Here is an 18,630-nt window from a genome sequence, read left to right as displayed (position 1 = left end):
ATCAGTGAACCAATTTTTACTGATCACTGTATCAGTGTCGCTGGCGACTTCCGATAGTATTAGCGCCCCTCCCAGATAGCGCCAGATTGCCCGCTAGTACACCAGTAATCCCATTTAACCCCTTAATCTCCCCCCCGTTAACCCCTTCACTGCCCTGTCACCAGTGTCACTGATCAGTGAACCGATTTTTACTGATCACTGTATCAGTGTCGCTGGCGCCTTCCGATAGTGTTAGCACCCCTCCCAGATAGCGCCAGATTGCCCGCTAATACACCAATAATCCCGTCTAACCCCTTGATCGCCCCCCCCCCCCCGAGTTGACCCCTTCACTGCCCTGTCACCAGTGTCATTGATCAGTGAACAGATTTTTACTGATCACTGTATCAGTGTCACTGGCGACTTCCGATAGTGTTAGCGCCCCTCCCAGATAGCGCCAGTTTGCCAGCTAGTGCACCAGAAATCCCATTTAACCCCTTGATCGCCCCCCTCCCCCCCTCCAGTTAACCCCTTCACTGCCCTGTCACCAGTGTCATTGATTACAGTGAACAGATTTTTACTGATCACTGTATTAGTGTCACTGTTGACTTCCGATAGTGTTAGCGCCCCTCCTAGATAGCGCTAGTTTGCCCGCTAATGCACGGGATTTTGTTTACCAAAAACATGTAGCAGAATACATTTTGGCTTAAATTTATGACTAACTTTGAGTTTACGATATATTTTTTATAGCTGAAAGTAGAAAATATTGTTTTTTTTCAAAATTTTCGTGTTTTTTTTGTTTATAGAGCAAAAAAAAAAAGCGCACAGGTGATCAAACACCACCAAGAGAAAGCTCTATTTGTGTGAAAAAAAGGACGTAAATTTTGTTTGGGTGCAGCATTGCATGACCGCGCAATTATCATTTGAGTTAGTGCAGCGCTGTATACCAAAAAAAGACATAAATGACAGTATCTATACCATAGTTTGTAGACGCTATAACGTTCACACAAAGCAATCAATATACACTTATTGGGATTTTTTTACCAAAAACATGTAGCAGAATACATTTTGGCTTAAATTTATGACTAACTTTGAGTTTACGATATATTTTTTATAGCTGAAAGTAGAAAATATTTTTTTTTTCAAAATTTTCGTGTTTTTTTTGTTTATAGAGCAAAAAAAAAAAGCGCACAGGTGATCAAATACCACCAAAAGAAAGCTCTATTTGTGTGAAAAGAAGGACATAATTTCGTTTGGGTACAGCATTGCATGACCGCGCAATTATCGTTTGAATTAGTGCAGCGCCAAACAGCAAAAAAAGGCCTGGTCATTAAGGGGGGTAAATCCTCTGGGGCTCAAGTGGTTAAAGCAGAACTTCCCCTTTTGGGTGGAGCTCCACTTTATTTACACCGTTTCTGTGCCCGATTAAGGCGGGGTCATTTGGGGACATCACGCATGTGACCCTACCCCAGGTGACATCAATGTCACCTGGGGCGGGGTCACTTGGGTGATGTCCCGGGTGGCCACGCCCCTTACATACGGCCGGGGGCCATCATCAGAAGTGGAGCCTTTTTTTATCCTTTTTTTGGGTCAGTGGCAGACAGCGTGATTGACATTGGATCTACTGTGGGGGACATTCTTTTATTTTTTTCTCTTTTAATAAAGGACTTGTTAAAGACCGTGTCCTGTCTTTTTTCACACTACACTTTTTGTTTTTTTGTGAATAGGTAGCGGGACCATGTACCCCATACTCATTCACATGAGGGGCGGGATCTGGGGGCACCCTTGTTAAAGGGGGCTTCCAGATTCCAATGAGCCTCTCGTCCGCAGACCTCCACAACCATCGTCCAGGGTTGTGGGGAAGAGGCCCTTGCCCCCATCAACATGGGGACAAGGTGCTTTGGGAGGGAACCCCCCTGCCTCAAAGCACCCACACATGTTGAGGGCATGTGGCCTAGTATGGTTCAGGAGGGGGGGGCGCTCGCTCATTCCCCCCCTTTCCTGACCTGCTGTATGTTCAGATAAGGGTCTGGTATGGATTTTGGGAGGGAACCCCACGCATTTTTTTTTATTTTGACGTGGGAGTTCCCCTCAAAATCCACACCATAACCGAAGGGCTTGGTATGGATGGGAGGGGGGACCCCACGCCTTTTATTTATTTATTTTCTTAATTGCCGGCAATTCTTTTACATTCAGCTGTCAGTGGGGAACCCGTCTGACAGCTGAAACATTAACACATGGTTGTCACTACTAAAATGCTGCATGACTTGATAAAATAACAGTATTTCAGTAGCGTTCACTTTTTTCTGACCTGGTTTTCAATGCATTCCTATGGGAAACGGCATTTCAGTTTACAAATTTTTTGCTATATGAAAAGTCCTGCAGAACAAATTAAATTGGGAAACTGAGGTATGCCCCTATCCTGGTGCCTTAAGGCAGCAGCCTAATGCAGGCCAAAGACGGGTCGAAAATTTTTCAGCCGAATAAAAAATCGGCCAATTTTCGCACCGTTAGTGGGTTAATTGGTCGGCTGTTTTTCAGGGTTTTGGCACATTTTTTTATCATTAAAGTTGGAAAAAAATCAGCCGATTCTGCCGATCGGATAATTTTCCCGGCAATGATGGGCAAATCGGCCGATCGGTTTACCGATAAAAAATATGCACATGGGCCGTGGCCTGCAAGATGAAGAAAAAGAAGAAGAAAAAGAAGAATTCCAGTCTGCTATATTTGACATGAAAAAGTCTTGCGGTTGCAACAATGTATCTATTTGTAACCAAATAAAAACATCTGTATCCGAAATGGATACAAATGGATACATTGTTGCAGACCCAGTAATTTTTTCATGTCAAATATAATAGTGGAGCTCTCTGTGGGGACAGAAGTAATTAAATGCCGGCCGTAGACGGGATGAAAATCGGCCCATTTTTTTTACCATTGGTGGTAACGTCGGCTTATTGAATGCCCGATTTTTGTTTTTTTTTAAAAACGGACGGTTTTCGACCCGTCTATGGCCTGCATAAAAGCAGCCTTATGCTGGTGCCAGCCCTGTATCTGGCCTTTCACAGCTCCGGCTTATAGGCTGATAACATATCATCGCAATTAGGCGCAGCCCACGGTCTTATCTGCTGTTCCCTATCAATAAGAAGCGCTAAGCGTTCCGTTTAGCCCAGTCACGGATCCCACCAGTACTATGGCTACCCTCATGTAGGCGACAACTGCTAGGCTCGTGTCCCACCCCTTTGCCGTCATTGGTCGCTGCCGGTAGAGCGGCTCCACGTGATGTCCGCACGCTGGGAAGCTTGACGTCGCAATGTACACGTCGGCGAGCCGGATGTCCAAGATGGCTGCACTGCCGAGTTAGGGGAGAGTTTCCTTCAGAGCCGGGAGACTGCGGACAGCGGCGGAGCAGAGCGCGGCTGCAGGTGAGAGGGGCCGGGGGCGTCCGGTGGGGTCACACATCGGGGCAGATATGGGGTGACAGGGCTGCAAGAGCACTTAGCTGCACAGCCAGGTCCGGTGGGGCCCCTCAGAGCTCTGTGTGGCCCCTGAGTTTCCAGGCTGTGGAGTGGGAAGCTGGTGAGGAGCAGGAGGGATACATGTGTGTCAGGTGACAGCTGGAAAGAATTGCTGAATTCTGCTCTGGGGCCCCTTGTAGAATGGTGTGGCCCCTGGGCCCCTTGTGAAGATTTAGTGTAATTGGGCAGGGATGGTTGTCTTTTAGGAATGACAGATGATAGAATTGTCTGCTCTTATGGTTTGTGCCCTGTCCTGGGTGGCCCTTGTAGCTCAGTGTGGCCCCTGGCATTCTGGGGGCCCATCACTAGTTTTAGGTGGGTGGGAGGCAGGATTTTATTTTTTGGTCATTGACTCCCTCAGTTCCGTCTGACTCCACAGTGTCCTAGAGCCCTGTAGTAGTGAGTAGGGGCCCTGGGGCCATACTCGGGGCCCTGCACACCATAGGCTCTGTTCTGGTGCTCAGTGATGGGAGAACCTTGCTCAGACAGGTTGCTGTGGTTCTCACAACCATTCTTCCTTCCTGCGCTCATCATATTTCTCTGTTTTTTACTCAGATCGTTTATAATAGAACTTCCTAATGAGGGCCATACACTGCGCAATCTGATTGTACAATCTGCTTTAGACTTGCCACTGGTATGTAATGGGAGGGCACTCCTAAACAAGCCATTGCATTTCAGTCCATTCAGGCAGGCTCTTGTACTACAGAGTTGATGGTAGATCGGAAGGCGATTGTACAATCAGATTGTATTGTGTATTGTCACCTTAAAGCAGAACTCGGGTGAGCAGGCAGGCTCTTTGTAAAGCCATATGTCTTATACACCTACCTGCCTGATCACAGAGATTCCCAGCATGTAAACAGAGCTGTGCGCTGTTCATCTTGCAGGAGATGGCCTGATCCCTGGGTGCTGGGATGACTGGCTCATGTGCAGGAGTGACGTCATCCTGTGCCGGCCAATAAAGATGGCTGAAAAAACGGGCACACAGAAGAAGATGCTGGTGAGGAATTGGAATTGCACAAAAGGAGTACAACTGCTTCAGTTCCAGTTGAAAGGGGATGTCAGATGTGGCCCAGATCATTGTGGGGGCTGAGGAAGCATTGGTTTGTGAAGGGGCTGTAATAGTCATGATCTCTAGTAGTCTTCGGTTTCTGGCAGTCTACAGCAGGGGTGCACAACCCGAGGCCTCGGGAGCCCTCTGATGTGGCCCACGTCCTCAAACCAAAGAAGCACATGCCCAGGTTCAGCAGCCCGTTGATCGTGATCTGGGCTTTCTGACCCGTCATCCCAGAGCATGAGAGTGTAGTGAGCTGGGAGCAGAAGCCAATGCTGTCGCACCGTCTCCTGTCCCAGGCTGAGTGATACCCAGAGCACCCCGCTTCTAACCCTTTCTAGCAGCCTGGAGAGCGATGCCTGCAGAAGCTGTAAAAGGAAAAGGTCTGTGTATTAAACTCATACACTGGGCATACTGGCACCAATTAAAGGGTTAACGGCTGTTAGGCTGCTTTCACTCTGATCCCCAGGTTAGCTGCACTGAGCCATAGACTTCTATTACATCCTGTAGGTTTGGTGCACTTTCAAAGTGCACCATATCCACAAGATGTCATAGAGGTCTATGGCAACATTTAGGTGCACTGTGCTGTACCTGTGGCTTGGGTAAACCACAGCGCATCAGTGTGTAAGCAGTGTTATAGGGGGCTCAGGACAGTAAGGGCTCATTTTACATTTATGGATTGGGGAGTGGTAAAACCCATAGTTAATTGTGGCCTGTGACCAATTACCAAATCACTTAAAGCGGAGCACCACCCAAAAGGGAAGTTCCGCTTTAATGCTTTGTAGCCCGCTCCCCATTAAGGATTGACACCTTTGGGGAGCGGGTACCCGAATTTGACAGGTACCCGGTCCCACTTCCGCTGCGATCCCCAAGGCAATTGGAAGCGGAGGTTGTCCCCCCTCCCTCCCCATAGTCTTCTGGGACACATGACAGGTCCCAGAAGACTACGGGCCATTCAGAAAGAGCAGTGCTTCTCGCGCATGTGCTGTGGGCACCCGGCTGTGAAGCTGCAAGCTGTCACAGCTGGGTGCCCGCATTAAAGATGCCGGTGAAACCAGCGGATGTGAGGGACAAGTAAGTGGCTGTATTTTAAGTCAGCAGCTACAGTTTTTGTTGCTGCTGACTTTTTTTTTTTTCAGCTGGAACTCCACTTTAAGTGGCCCTTGGTCTACAGTAACTCATGTTCGCAGTCATGTGCCTACAGTCTCTGTCCGTTTGCTGCATTCCCAGCTTACTATAGTATTACATTCTCTACTATATGTGCCCCTTTGATCGCTCTTGAGGCTCCTTCTATTAAGTAGGTTGACCACTGTTTTAGTGTGTTCCGTGTCTTAACAGCTCTTGACAATTCAGGGACCCCACTGCACACATGAAACAGCAGGGCTATTCAGTAGAGAGGAGAAAGGGCTCTATACTAGTTTACAGGAAATATGTGCCTAGACTGGAACTGGGACTTCAGCATAGACAATGCTTTGAAAAAGTATTTGCCCCCATCCTTTTTTTTTTTTTTTTTTTTTTTTTTTTTAAATTTGCATATTTGCCACACTTAAATGATTCAGATCATGGAACAAATTGTAATATTACACAAAGATAACATGAGTAAATACAAAATGCGGTTTTTAAAGATGATTTAATTTAAGGAAAAAAAGCTGTCCTAACCTGCCTATGTGAAAAAGTAATTGCATCCACCTTCCCCTTGCTAAATCATGAATGAACATTGATTAACCACATTTTTTTTGAAAGCTGAGTTATATTTTACTTGCCACACACAGGCCTGATTACTGCCAGGTCTGTTGAATCAAGAAATCACTTAATTAGAAGCGGTCTGACAATGTGACGCATGCTAAAAGATCTCATAAAGCAACATATCATGCTGCGATCTAAAGAAATTCAAGTACAGATGAGAAACAAAGTAACTGATATGTATTGGTCTAGAAAGGGTTGCAAAGCTATTTCTAAGGCATTGGGACTCCAGTGAACGATGGTGAGAGCCATTATCCACAAATGGAGAAAACTTGGAACAGTGGTGAACCTTCCCAGGAGTGGCCGGCCTACCAAAATTACTCCAAGAGCACAACAATGACTCACCCAGGTGGTCATAAAAGAACCCAGAACAACATATAAAGACCTGCAGGCTTCACTTGCCTCAGTTAAGGTCAGTGTTCATGATTCGACAGCAAAGAAAGAGAATGAGCAAAAATGGCATCCATGGGAGAGTTCCAAGGCAAAAGACTCTGCTGACCAAAAAAGAACTCACATTTGCCAAAAAACATCCTTATTATCCCCAAGTCTTTTAGGTAAATATCCTGTGGACTGATGAGACAAAAATTGAACTTTTTGGAAGGTGTGCGTCCCATTACATCTGGCGTAAAACAAACACAGCAGGTCATCATACTAACAAATATGGTGGTGGTAGTGTGGTGGTCTGGGGCTGCTTTGCAGCTTCAGGACCTGGACAACTTGCCATAATTGAAGGAACCATGAATTCTGCGCTCTACCAGAAAATCCTGAAGGAGAATGTCCAACACTCAGTTCGTGACTTTAAGCGCACTTGGGTTATGCAGCAAGACAGTGAACCGAAACATACCAGCAAGTCCATCTCTGAATGGCTAAAACAAAATTAAGGTTTTGGAGTGGTCTAGTCAAAGTCTAGACTTAAATCTGATTGAGATGTTGTGGCATGACCTTAAACATGGTCAAAAACCCTGAACGTGGCTGAATTAAAACAATTCTGCAAAGAAGAGAAGGCCAAAATTCCTCCACAGTGATGTGAAAGACTCGCCAGTTATCACAAACTCTTGATTGCAGTTGTTGCCGCCAAAGGTAGGTTTAGGGGCAATTACTTTTTCACATGGGGCCAGACAGGCTTGGACAGCTTTTTTCCCTTTTTTATGTAATAAAATTTCTAAATCATTGTAGGCTTCAGTCACACCGAATCCGACATCGTGCGACTTCACTTGAAATCGCATGATTTCAAAGTCGGAGGTCGGTGCGACTTCAGGTGTGATTTGGAAGACCTCTTCAACTTCATGCAGAGATGTCTATGCAAGTCGCACCTGAAATTGAAAAAAAAACGTAGTGCACAGGGGTGGACTGACCATTTGGGAACGCGGGCACTGCCCGAGGGCCCGGTGTTAGTAGGGGGCCCCATGAGATGCCCCTGGTACCTTTCGTAGGCTTTTTTAGGTGTGGTTTGAGTGTGAGCGAGGACACGGGACCCATGATCCCCTATTGCCCGGGGGCCCCATGAGTTGTCAGTCCGCCTCTGGTAGTGCATGAACTACTTTCATAATCTGTGCGACTCTGGAGTTGGAGTCGCACTGATTTGACTGCTTGCATTGCGGATATTAGGGTGCGACTTGTCATGTGATTTTGAAATAATCAAATTGCATGACAATTCACACCGGTATGACCGGGGACTAAGTGTGACAAATATGCAGAAAAATAAAAAAAACAGAAAAGGGGCAAATACTTTTTCACAGCACTGTATTTGCAATCTGTAGTGTATGTTAAAGGGCATTCCTTATTTTCATCTTGTTTTTTTTTTTTTTTTCTTTTCTATCACACTAGAGTAGACATTAATAGAACATCTTCCTGCATATACCGGCACATAGTTTATTAGAAAAGGGTATTTTAGGGAGTTAATTACATTTACATTATAGATCTCTGTCCATTACTTTAGACATAAGTATGTCTCTGGCTCCTGATGGCCCTTAGGATGGATTGACTGCTGCTTGAATTTACCTGTTTTGGGTAATTAAGTGCAGGTATTGAAAGAAGCTTTTTCTGTTACACCCAACTGTTGGAGGCTGTCTGATTAAGATTTTACAAATGAGGCTATAGATATAATCTTTGTGGCCCTGTTAATGCATTAGTAGGCAATATAACAATAGCATACCTGACTTCTTTGATATGTAAATAGAGGTGTCAGAGCCCCCACCATAATATCTACTTTGTCCCAGGAGATGGCAGAAGCAGCAGCTTTCAATAGTGTTAAAGTGGTACTAAAAACATTTATACTCACCTATATGGATGCAGCATCAGTCCACTGCCGTTTCTAAGACCGAGAACTGAGCGATCAAAGACTGCTCTGCCCCTTCAGTGCTCACTGAAGTGCCGGGTTTTGAAGGGGGAGGAAGCGGTTTGCTAGCTTAGAGGCTGAGCCAGCTGCCATTCAAGGATTCTGGGTGGTTCTCAACATTAAAACCGCAATCTCTCCCGAATCTGGACTGGCTTTGTGACATCAGCCGACAAGACTAACCCACTGTCAGCTGGAAACAGGTCACCGGAGTTCAGAATGCAGTGTACTCCTGTGATCTACAGGAGAAGTGGGGCTAAAAGAGCTTTAACCCTAGTTCTCCTTTAAAGTTAAGAAATCACCCCACTACCTGTCCTGCACCCCCATCCCTACACACTTACTTTGCATCATGTCACTGGGCCAGCATCGCTGGAGAGAAGCCTACAGTGCTGGTGCGCAGAGCAGGTAAGTATAACATTTATCACGTGAGAGTGGTATAGAAGTTCACTTGTTAGTGTTACATAATAAGTAAGTGACAAACTAGTGAGAGTGATTTGTGACCTTTCTTCTATCTCAACATTTATTGCTAGTGTTTGTTTTTTATTAAAAACGAAAGCAAGTGTCAGGTTCCCACAGGCAGCAAGGTTAAACCGCTGAACATGAACACCAGTATGATCTTAATGCTTGGACCAATGTAAGTATGCATATTTTATACTTGAGGGAGCGCTGGGGAAACTGACAATTGATGTAGTAGTTGGTGCTCTAACTGTAATAGCCACAATGTTTCTGTGCCCAGAGGGTCACTAGCTTGGCACTGCCACCATTCACAGAATACTTGTGTGAGAATGTCTGGCATCTCCCTTTAGTCTTGCCCTTCTGAAATTGCTTACTCTGCTTTTACTGCTTGCTATGATCTTCTCACAGTGTGCATTAGAAGTTGTAGCAGAGCCTGCTTCATTTCCTGGCTAGAGCACAGCCAACATCATCCAGCGCTTTCCTCCCTGGCTTGCTGCATTCATTCATAAGATTTCAGTTCTTTCAGTCATGAAGGCTCAGAGTCACACATGGGTGTTAGCTAGGGCAATCTACATGTAGTCTGTCTAGACAAGCCTACTTCTCCAGGCATACATCCACTCATCAAGGCATTTTGATATTTGCATAACTTCTTTCAAGATCCAGCCCACTGCTTGCATCAAGGCTGAGGGCTGGAGCAGTACTGAGTCAGGGTGCTGTGATATTTTTAGGAAGCTACAGCATATACTGCATCCATGTTTTGATGCACTCTGGTGCGTTTTTCCTTTTTTTTTTTTTTTTTTTTTCCCCTCCAGTTGTTGACTGCACTGGAACATGCTGCACTAGTGTGAACTAGGGTCATTAGAAGTCATGGAAAACACTATCCATGTGTTTGTGATGCAGATTAAAAAATGCACTGGACTGCACCTGGCCTGAGTCAGCTTTAAGCTACTGTATGTTCACATACGTGTGGGATTGTTTGTAAATTGCACACATTCCTGCAGCTGCACACACAACGTGGTGCTGCACAGAAAACATGCAGAGGTACCATTAACTCTTAATGGCACCCCATGCACTGAAAAACACGGTATAGTTTCCCGCATGCGGAAATTGCTTGGAGCAAAAACAGTCCATGCGGCCGCATTTTAAAAAGAGGTGCGGAGACCTTTTTCCTGCAGAAAATGCAGGTGTAGCACCTGTGACACACATAGCTACATACATGTGACCCGGGGCTTACATTGGTCCAGCTTAATTCAATGTAGATATGCATAGCTCATAAACAGTGGATCTGCGCAATGGTAACTTGTAGGTTGGCAGCTGATAACACTTAACATAATCTGTGAAACTAAAATGGTATAGTGCTGCCCTTTACTCAAACCATGTGACAGTAAATGATAGTGAATCTGCACATCAACAAGAGTACTACAGTGCACCTCCCCCTACTTGCTATACATACACTGATCTGCATTCAAAATACAAAAACCTGTGTTCCTTTTTCCTTACAAAGGTGACAACACAATACAACAAATATAAAAGTGATTCCCTAGGGATTCAAACATCCCTGTATCTTTAAATACAGTCCAGTCTGATTTCCATAGCTCAGTGCTGTAGTGACCGTACTGTATAATCAAGATGTGACGATGGAATCAGTGCTCCCACTTAGACTCCCCCTCATCCACCACATTCACTACAGTGTTTGACCCCTTTTGCAAACAGGTCAAAAGTGCTCTTGACCTGCTTGCAAAGAGGTCAAACATTGTGGTGAGTGCTGTGGATGAGGGGGAGCCTGAGTGGGAGCACTGATTCCATCGTCGCATCTTTTGATTATAAAAACCCAATAGAGTTGGAGGGAGATAGAAGTAAAAAAACTCCAGACATATCTAGAATCAGCAGCTCTACCCAGGCTAGAAGAAGAGAGGCTGTCAATGTTAGACCAAACTGAGGAGTACAGTGGCTGGGAAGAGTCTGGGGCCAGAGAGTTAGTTGGACAAACACTCCGTGCAGCACAATCAGATTAAATTATTTGGGTTCCACAACAGTATCTGACGTTGTCAGAACACACTAGTACTTTAACAGGAGATGTATTTAGGATATGGGATTTAATTGGTAAAAGGATGGGGGTTTAATTCACCACTAATACCACTGGAGGGAACACATTTTTTTCCCACCGGGCAAGAGCATTATAGCAGGAGTTTGGATTAAAGATAAAAATGCACTGCTAAAGGATATTATGAAAGACAGGGAAATAGGTACTTTACAAGAATTGAAACAAAGGACATGTTTTATGTGCTAGATGATTAGCGGTACCGTCAAGGCATTTCGTAGCATCATTTCCACAGCCATTGAGAGGGGTTGAAAATATTTACCCATTTGAGCAATTAAACTCAGATGGAATACAAAAACACAGTACTTCACGTATTTATAAGACACCGACTATGATCTCTGAACCGGTACTTCCAGCGTACATGGGTAAATTGGAAAATGAGTTGACCATGCAGATAAGTGAGCAACAGAGAAGGAAAATGATGTTTAGAATTGCACATGGGGCAATCGATATGAATACAGTGGAGATGAATTATACATTTTTAGCAGAGATGGTATGTTACCCCAATAGAGCTCATAAGCAACATCCGGAGAATTCCTTGTATTGTCGGAGAGGTTGTAGGATGGAGGGTACAATAGTACATATATGGTGGGATTGACCAAAAATACAGGAATTTTGGCAGGAGATATTACAACAAATAGTTGAGATCACGAGAGAGGGTATATTAAGATCCATGTGCGTGCTTATTTCATAATACTGATTTAACAGTGAAACAATATAAGAGTACGATACTTAACTTAATGCAGCAAAAGGGTTGATCCCTAAATTTTGAAAGGTCCAAGAGACCCCTAAACTAAAGAATTGGATAAAGAGGGTAGAATATATAAATATATATACAGGAAGGAAGAACTATACCACAGCGGAGAAGATAAAATGGGTAAATTCACAAAAATTTGGTGTGAGTTTAAAACTACACAGAGATTTGCAGAACTGATGGTGTAGAAGAATATGGAGGAATGAGATGTAGGAGAGATATGCTGACATAAAGATAAGAACATTTAATGGTGTTCATGATAGTAAGCAAGAGGGAAAACTACTAGGCAAGGAAATATGGGAGCAGGGGCAAACCGACAACTCATGGGGCCCCCAGGCAATAGGGGATCATCATGGGGCCCCTGTGTCCTCGACAACACCAAAAAAAGCCTATGAAAAAAGCCAATGAAAGGTACCAGGGGCATCTCAGGGGGCCCCCTACTGACCTCGGGCAGTGCCGAGTGCTCGAATGGTCAGTCTGCCCCTGTATGGGAGGGAATGGGGGTGGGGGGGTTATTTTGGAAAATTGTAATAAATGATTGATAATTTTGTATTAAATGTTATGTTGGTTTTGTAAGAAACAATAATAAAAATATTATAAAAAAAAAAAGTGGAGGAAAAGAGTAGAGAGAGGAAGAAGGGCGAGCTCGGTAGGCAGTGGGGTGGAGGGGAGTGTCCCATTAGGGTCGATCAATGGCAGCATTTCACTAGCTAATAGCAGGTGGTCACAATGCGAGAAGGGTGCGGTCCATGCTCAGATGTTCATTCTAATCCAACCATGGACATCTTCAGGGTCTGCAGTGCTGCTAGGAATACGAGTCCCGACAGCTTCCTCTGATGTTTTAGGTGTGGGAAGGGTTTATGCAGAAGAGCCTCCCATGGGTCTAAGCTGTGATTTTATGTATATCTTTTAAAATTTTGTGTTTTTATTGTTTTTCTGCTTTCTGTTTTTCTAACAATTATTGCAACACTATAGATTCTTAACTTGCAAAAGTAGCACACGGACAGTTTAGTGTACAGGGAAGGTATGTAGTAACATTTAAACTACCAGCCTGCACTGCATTTCAGCAGCAGGCGGATAAGAACAGGTCACATAACTCTGATATCAAGTCATACACTTTATTACTTTTTGTGAGCCTGTGGGAAGATCATGTGACAGTCAAGCAGGTTGGTCTGAGATTGTCAGCTTGATGCTTGGCAGTGCTATGGTTGAGTTTACATTTTGAGATAAAACCTACCTATGTTAGCTTTTTTGACGTGCAATATTCCACGCCATCAGCTATGGGAGCCAGGAGTGCACTGTACATTATTTGCTTTAGGTGTTCCATTTCATCTGCAGCATTCACATTTCTTTCACCATGCTCTGAATCATCCCTTTACTGTTTGTTTAGAGAATTTTTAGCCTACAATATCCAGAAAGTAAATATGACTATAAGTTATTTTAGTGCTGCATGTAAAACGGTATTAATTTCTGTATTTGGATTGCCTTCAGTTACTGCATTGATTTACACTTGTGGTCGTTAGATGCAGTGTCATGTAACCTTGTTTGTTGTTTTCAGTTTGTAATTGTGATTGTCCTGTATTGAATCCCTCCTTCCTGGCAATATCCTGGTTGGATAAGAAATCAGCTGAACAGTTACAATTTAGAATAAATGTTATCTTTAACTGACCCACCCTGCAAAATGAGAACTTTATTTTTAATTAAAGTGATACTAAAGTCTTGTTTTTTTTTTTTTTTTTTAATATGTCATACTTCCCTGCTCTGTGCAGTGGTTTTGCACAGAGCAACCCCGATCCTCCTCTTCTTGGGTCCCCTGCCGACGCTCCTGGCCCCTCCATCCTGTCGGGTGCTCCCATAGCAAGCAGCTTGCTATGGTGGCACCTGAGCAGGCACGCTCCCAAGCCGTGGCTCTGCCTATCCATTAACACACACAGCCTTGGCTTGGCCCCAACCCCTCCCTCTCCTGATTGGCTCACTGAATGTGATTGACAGCAGTGGGAGCCAATGGCTTCTGCTGCTGCCTCAGCCAATTAGGAGTGAGAGTCCCTTTAGAACCAAGGCTCTCGTGGACATCGCTGGATCGGGGAAGGACTCGGGTAAGTGTTAGGGGGGCTTCTACACACAGAAGGTTTTTGATAAGGAAGGACAAAAACCTTGAGCCTTTACAACCATTTTAACTTAGAAGAAGACTCCGCACATAAATACACCAGGAAATTGAGCAGGTTTTTTTTTTTTTAATTGGATCATATTAGTGATTTGATTCCATTTGAGTAAAGAGACTTGTGTATTGTGCAGTAACCGATGACGTCTGAACTTTACTTGTCCTTTGTTTAGGGCTGTTTAAACAATACAAGTTTGATTCGTACTAGTTTCTGTAGCTTGTGATATCTAGAAATAAAATCAGGCAAAAAAGAGACTAAAGCTGGCCATAGATGGTTTGAATCTTGGCCGGTTCAGCAGAGACCGGCTGAGATTTGAACCATGTATGGGTAGGCTCAATGTACCCAAGTAGATTGATCGATTAACTTGAGTACAACCAGCCTGTCAGATTTGACATGTGATTATTGCTAGTGGCTAATATTGCCACTAGAAGTAAACACTGTGTTCTCCTGGCGGGGACAGCTTCCTCCGCCCCCCCCCCTTCCCCCCTGCTGGGAGAGCACAATGACTCTGCGGGAGGGATTCCCCCAATGGTTGCAAGAAAGAAAGACTTTAAGGGCTTGGAAGGTACTATACGTATTAAAGTACAAATTTTATTTGTCAAGAAAGGTTGATAACACAAAGACATACAAAACAATTTATCATACAGAGTCATAATAAAGCATCACAATCAGAAAATGGAATTATATAAGGATACCCAGTATGACTGTGTTTGACTGGTCAAAAAAGATACAAATTGGTATCAACATAGATGTAACTAAGCTTCAGAGATACTAATCTAATTGTTCCAACGCGTTTCAGAGTGATTCCACTCCTCCCTCAGGGAAAAGAGAAGAACTCTGCATATGGATGACATCATCTACAAGATTAAACATATTTGTTTGGAACATGCCTCATCTCCGTAACAACATATAATACCTTGTAATCTGTAGATATACTTACAGTTATTATGATGTTAAGGATATGAGACATGTTCCAAACAAATATGTTTAATCTTGTAGATGATGTCATCCATATGCAGAGTTCTTCTCTTTTCCCTGAGGAAGGAGTGGAATCAGTCTTTTATGCAAGCACAGTCATACTGGGTATCCTTTATGTAATTTCATTTTCTGATTGTGATGCTTTATTATGACTCTGTATGATATATTGTTTTGTATGTCTATGTGTTATCACCTTTTTTGACAAATAAAAATTTTACTTTTTTAACCACTTGCCTACCGGGCACTTTCACCCCTTTCCTGCCCAGGCCAATTTTCAGCTTTCAGCACTGTCGCACTTTGAATAATTGCGCGGTTGTGCAACACTGTACCCATGTGAAATTTTTATCATTTTTTTTGAGACCGAGCTTTATTTGGTGGTATTTAATCACCACTGGGTTTTTTTTATTTTTGATTAAAAAAAAAAAAAAAATTTCAGTTGTTTTTGGTTTAAGTTTCTTTCTTAGTTTCTGTTTATAAAATTGTGTAACTGAGTAATTTTTCTCCTTCACTGATGTGCGCTAATGAGGCTGCACTGGTGGGCGTTCACAGACATCACTGATGGGCACTGAAAGGCAGTACTCATATATGGCACTGTTAGACAGCACTGACTGGCAGCTCAGATGGACACTGACTGGCAGCTCAGATGGACACTGACTGGCAGCTCAGATGGACACTGACTGGCAGCTCAGATGGACACTGACTGGCAGCTCAGATGGACACTGACTGGCAGCTCAGATGGACACTGACTGGCAGCTCAGATGGACACTGACTGGCAGCTCAGATGGACACTGACTGGCAGCTCAGATGGACACTGACTGGCAGCTCAGATGGACACTGACTGGCAGCTCAGATGGACACTGACTGGCAGCTCAGATGGACACTGACTGGCAGCTCAGATGGACACTGACTGGCAGCTCAGATGGACACTGACTGGCAGCTCAGATGGACACTGACTGGCAGCTCAGATGGACACTGATATGTGGCCTTGATGTGCACTGGTAGGCACTGATATGTGGCCTTGATGTGCACTGGTAGGCACTGATATGTGGCCTTGATGTGCACTGGTAGGCACTGATATGTGGCCTTGATGTGCACTGGTAGGCACTGATATGTGGCCTTGATGTGCACTGGTAGGCACTGATATGTGGCCTTGATGTGCACTGGTAGGCACTGATATGTGGCCTTGATGTGCACTGGTAGGCACTGACAGGTGTCACTGATGGGGCTACACTGATCATTGGGGCACTGATCATCAGTGCCCCGATGATCCGTGTAGCTGTCCCCTCTGAGGAATGCCGATTACTGACTTTCCTCTCCTCACGAGCTGTCAGCGTGACAGCTCGTGAGGAGAAGAGTCAATAACCGGCATTTCCTTATTTCCTTGAGATCAGCTGTGATTGGACACAGCTGATCACATGACAGAGCCGAAGTCATTGGCTCTTTCCGCTGTGTCCCTGGGACCAATCTCCACGCTGCGTGCCCCCCCGGGGGCGCACACACGTGGTTAGGGTGGGAGGACGTCATATGACATTCTCCCAGAACAAGAGAACAACCTTGTGCCCGTCATTTCCTTATATGGCGGGCGGAGGTTAATACTTCTAGTACCTTCTAAGCCCTTAAGGTCCCAGTATCAGGGGGTCTCTCCTTTTTCCAATTACGTTTTCAAGTCCGGACACTTTTACCCTCTTCCAGTCCAGGCCAATTTTCAGCTTTCAGCACTATCACACTTTGAGTGACAATTACTCATGAAACACTGACATTTCTATCCTTTCTTTCTTTTGATGGCATTTGATCACCACTGGGCTTTTTATTTTTTTGCTATATAAATGAAAAAATACTGAAAATTTAAAAAAATATATATACATTGTTTGCTTCGTTTTTGTTATAAAATTTTGCAAATAATTTTTTCTTTGTAAATTTAAGCCAAAATATATTGTGCTACATTTTTGGGGTAACCCTAAATATTATTTAGTCTGTGTGTGAGAGAGAGAGAGAGAGAGAGAGAGAGAGAGAGAGAGATTTGAAAGTAATCAGTTGAGATCCTAAAATGCCAAATGCTGGTATGGTATATGGCAGTGATTAGAACGCTGGTATGGGGTATGGTGATGATCAGGACATTAGCATGAGGTATGTCGATGATCAGGATGCTGGTATCGCAGTAGCCAGTGTGCTGTTGTGGGGTAGGGGGGTGATCAGGATTCTGTTGTGGGGTAGAAGGGTGATCAGGATGCTGGTGCGGGGTAGGGGGGTGATCAGGGTGCTGGTATGGCGGTGATCAAGACGCTGGTGTGAGGTATGGCAGTGATAAGGGTGCTGGTATGGCGGTGATCAAGGCGCTGGTGTGGGGTATGGCAGTGATAAGGGTGCTGGTATGGTGGTGATCAGGACATTGGTATGGTGTGTTGGGGTGTTTTATGTGCACTGGAACAGGTGACTGGCTGGCTGCATTATTTATTATGGGTATTGTGGCGCAGTGATCAGGGGCACTGGGGTGGCTTGCACTGCAGTGTGTGTGTGTACAAGCAGCCTGACAGGTTTGCTGTACACTCACACACTGCAGGATCGCTGCTCTCTGCTCTCACACTGGGAGCGGAGAGAAGTGATCTTTCAGTTTCATTGTTTACTATCTGACTGCAGTGATTCGTCACATGGTAAAACATCACGTGATCGCCCGAACACAGCGGTAATGTGTCTGGGCAACACACCGATCACCAGGCTCTGGGGTGCACACTCTGTGAGCCACGCATGAGCCATCAATGCAGGCTGACGTTCAGGTACGTCAGCCCGCATCTGTGCTGCTTCCCGTCTGGCGTCTATGTATAATGAGTAGACAGGAATAGGTTAAAGTAAAATTTATTGTCCTAAATCAGAGAAAAATAACACAACTTGCATGCATTTGAATTTTTATTTTAAAATATTCAATTGTCACCTGGCTATATTCCTGTTCCTATTCTAGAGCCCCCACTCCTGTTTTACAACTATACATGTAGCCAGTAGAGTGCCTCACAGCCAGTGCAAGAGGGACACAGAGCCGCTGTCAATCACTGGTATGGAGGAGAGGTATGGCTTTTGCTCTGTTTCCCCCTCGTCCTGGCTGTCTGTACAGCCAGGGCCGCTGATAAGGGGGTACCACCAGGCCTGTAGGGGGCCCGGACCCCATCAATTAATAAGGGGGCTTGGTCAGCTAGCAGTTTCAAGTACATGTTGCTTACAGGGGCGGACTGACCATTTGGTCACGGGGCCCCATGAGAGGCTCTGTACCTGCGCCTCCACTCGTTGCAGTGCACTGTTCATACTCCATCAAACTTTCCTGCAGATCGACCCCTGTTCACGGTGCTCTTCTCAGCAGTCCAATTTCCTATTAGTCCAGTTTCTAGATTGGGGATATGTGATCGGTTCCCCCATCTTCCCCGGACACACAGACCCCTTACATGAGGACATGACGGTGACAGCGGAGAGCCTGGTGTCCGGCCACAGAACAGGGAATGCCCCCTCTGGGAGAACCATGCATTACAAACACCGCCCCTCCCTTGCAACCTGGCCAGCGGCTGCTCACTGG

General features: G+C 44.8%; 1 protein-coding gene across 9 annotated transcripts in view; it reads left to right on the top strand.

The window, feature by feature from the left end:
• The first annotated feature begins 3,274 nt into the window (after nucleotides 1–3,274).
• The window catches only part of SEC16A (SEC16 homolog A, endoplasmic reticulum export factor), a 111,099-nt gene continuing 95,743 nt past the window's right edge, over nucleotides 3,275–18,630 (top strand). For all 9 annotated transcript variants that reach the window (XM_089684659.1, XM_089684664.1, XM_089684666.1 and 6 more), the window contains exon 1: nucleotides 3,275–3,398. The gene's annotated coding sequence lies outside the window, so the exon portion shown is untranslated. The remainder of the gene's footprint in view (nucleotides 3,399–18,630) is intronic.

Source organism: Staurois parvus, unplaced genomic scaffold (genome assembly GCF_062004578.1).
Source record: "Staurois parvus isolate SC_StPar_1 unplaced genomic scaffold, SC_StPar_1.0 ptg000352l, whole genome shotgun sequence".
NCBI lineage: Eukaryota > Metazoa > Chordata > Amphibia > Anura > Ranidae > Staurois > Staurois parvus.
This window is presented reverse-complemented; position numbering and strand designations above follow the sequence as displayed.